Here is a 3,130-nt window from a genome sequence, read left to right on the forward strand (position 1 = left end):
GGGCCCGGAGCAGGGGTTTTAGGGGTGCCCAGAGAATCTGAAAGGGGGGTGTCAGCTGGTAGTGTCTAAGCCGGAAGAAGATCCAACAGTTTGGGTAAAAGTTAATGGTCATTCATTAGAAATGATGGTTGATTTTGGAGCATCATTTACCTGTATCTAGCCACAAGACACTATACACTCCAATAAAGTTGAGACGCAAGGTCAACTTATCACGAGACACAAGCTTGAGGAGCACATGCCATCAAGGCTGTATAGTCCTACTTGCATATTAGACTATACTTTTGAGCTATTGACCAATACAACTATTTTCGATTGCTACATTCCTAGCGCTAATAGATTATACACCTATCATGGCCTCCATCACCCAGTCGTCTGACCCTGAGATCCCAGACAACCACAAAGAGAGCTGGATAATTCTGTATCTATTCGTCTGGAGGATTTTGTGTCAAATCGCGGGATCTGTGAAGCCGGGCCTGTGGTGGAACAGAGTAAGGCCCTCCTTTATGACCCAGCAGCAGGAGCAGCCATTCTAGCTAGCTACTTTACTAGCTAGCTGTCAACGACAGCTCTCCGGCTAACTAGCATTAGCTAGTGGTGACACCAGCGGGATTGCGAGGGAGAAACATATTGGCAGCGTTTCGTACAAAGGCAACAATACTCTCTCTTAAACTCAATACCTTAAGGACTCCTGTCACAGATATGGCTGCAATAATAAAGGAAATTGTCAGCCAAAACAAAAGGAGATACCAGGAAGATGGGTTTGACTTGACCTATATTTATCCGAATATAATTGCTATGGGCTTTCCTGCAGAAAGACTTGAGGGTGTCTACAGAAACAATATAGACGATGTAGTACGGTTTCTGGACTCAAAACACAAAAATCATTACAAGATATATAATCTTTGCGCCAAGCGACATTACGACACCGCAAAGTTTAACTGCAGAGTTGCACAGTACCCCTTTGAAGACCACAACCCGCCTCAGCTGGAGCTAATCAAGCCATTCTGTGAAGACCTGGACCAGTGGCTAAGCGAGGATGACCATCATGTGGCAGCCATCCACTGCAAGGCAGGGAAGGGCCGCACCGGCGTCATGATCTGCGCCTATCTCCTCCACCGAGGGAAGTTCTTGGAGGCACAGGAAGCACTCGACTTCTACGGGGAAGTGCAGACAAGAGACAAGAAGGGAGTCACAATCCCAAGCCAGCGACGCTATGTGTACTACTACAGCTACCTTCTGAAGAACCAGCTAGAGTACAAGCCCATCGCTCTGCTCTTTCACAAAATGGTGTTTGAGACGCTCCCCATGTTTAGTGGAGGCACCTGCAGGGACAGTACCATTAAAAACAGGAGTGACCCGATTCCTCAGGGCTTCAAGAAAGGGAATTGGCATTGGGATCCGCAGTTTGTGGTTTATCAACTAAAAGTCAAAGATCCATACGTCCAACCCAGGGAGCAGACAGACCAACAGATTGTGCATCTACCTATGACATGGTCAATTTGTTCTAGTAGATATGGTGCCCAAAATCCGTATTCTTTTGTCATTTTCCTTCTCACTTCCCCCCTCGCTACATGGGCAAGCCCATGAGCATCATGTATCAATAGTCCTAGCAAGTTAGGCGGTCATCAGCGCCTCAAAGTTGCTGTAAAAGTAATCACGCTCTAGAGGGTACAGACAAGCATGCTGACGTTGGCTTGGATGACCGGTTTTACAGCCATAACATTCGTTTTTTATCTGATCCTCTATCACCAATGTTAACACAATGGCAACGCTGGCCTTCACCGTGTCCAGAAAAACATCACCACCCTGACGCTGAGATTGAAGCCGGTTCTCTAGAATTTCTTTAACCACAACAACCATCGGCTCATACAAGGGAGGGTTCAGGGGTATCCCCTGAGCAGTGATGCAAGCTTCCGCACAGGGTTCGTTCTGAACCACAGGGGATCCCGCTACTTGCAGGCGAGGCGAAGTCGGAGGTGTAGGATAGGCGTTGAGGACAGAGCGATCTTCAGCCACGGGGGCAGCAAAATCTGAAGCCTGACACCCAGGGGTGTACAGACAGGGTGCTTTGTCCGATGTGGGCTTGTCGGTATATGGCCTATATCTTTTGCCGGGGAATTCAAGAGGCCAGTACGGAGTATTTGACACGTCGCTGACGGGCGAGTCAGGAGAGTAGGTGACAAGGCTAATAGTCTCCTCTTCGTCCTGAGATTCTAGGGGTTTACATTCCGCAGCGGCAGAGTAGCCTTCGTCTTCACTTGATGAAGGCAAATCGTTGACTGTGAAAAAATCAGCCATGTTGAAGTAATGTCGCACAAACTTGTTTTTCCAAACTTCTTATATAGATTGAAGGGGGGTGTGTCTAGTAGACGTGTCTAGTAGGCATGTCTAGTAGACGTGTCTAGTAGCCATTGGTAGTAGAGGTGTCTAGCATGATTTACTATGATTCAACACCGTCTGTTTCAAGCATGTCTTCTGGAAAAAGATTACGTCTGGATGGCTCAGAGTCAGACAGAGATCTAGGGGTTAAACGCCTGGACGGGCCTGAGATCCGTTTACCAGAGCACGTGTTCAGATGTTTTGCCAGCTGGATGAGTCTCAGTCTCTGACTTTCCTGATTGAAAAACTCGGTGATAGCTTTCAAGAGATTTGTCAACCTTGAGAAGTCTACCACTTTCAATGCCAGTTTAATCGGCCAGTAGCGCTCTTTCTCCATCACCGTCTTTGGTCTTTCAGAAGACTCTGCCTCTGTCTGGAATCGCACCAAAGCCATATGTGAGATCTTGAACAGTCAACAAGAAAAGCTTCCTGCAGGGAACGGCTCGGTACTCTGGGATCCACGTTCATCTGGATAGAGGGTTTCATACCCTCCAGGGTCGCATTTTGCTTGTCGTGCACAGAATGCATGTAGCGGATGAATTCCAGGATGTGACCCTTCAATCTTTCGAATTCTGATGAATAGATTCTCAGAAGATTCTCAGATTCTTTTTCGAAAGTGTATATGTCCACATAGGGGAATGCACCTCCAGATGCAAACTCTACACGCACTACACGACCGTCTTCCAATTCCCACATCATACTTGTAGATGACATTTTAGACACTGTCATATAGTGACAACTACTACAGATC

At 47.1% G+C, this 3,130-nt stretch overlaps 1 pseudogene across 1 annotated transcript; it reads left to right on the forward strand.

Moving 5' to 3' along the window:
* The first annotated feature begins 699 nt into the window (after window positions 1-699).
* LOC310824042 (phosphatidylinositol 3,4,5-trisphosphate 3-phosphatase and dual-specificity protein phosphatase PTEN-like) lies at window positions 700-1,489 on the forward strand (annotated as a pseudogene). Its single transcript has one exon. The product of its transcript is annotated as a phosphatidylinositol 3,4,5-trisphosphate 3-phosphatase and dual-specificity protein phosphatase PTEN-like (transcript).
* The last annotated feature ends 1,641 nt before the right edge of the window (window positions 1,490-3,130 follow it).

The sequence above is a fragment of the Argentina silus genome, assembly GCF_951799395.1.
Source record: "Argentina silus genome assembly, chromosome: Y".
NCBI classification, from domain to species: domain Eukaryota; kingdom Metazoa; phylum Chordata; class Actinopteri; order Argentiniformes; family Argentinidae; genus Argentina; species Argentina silus.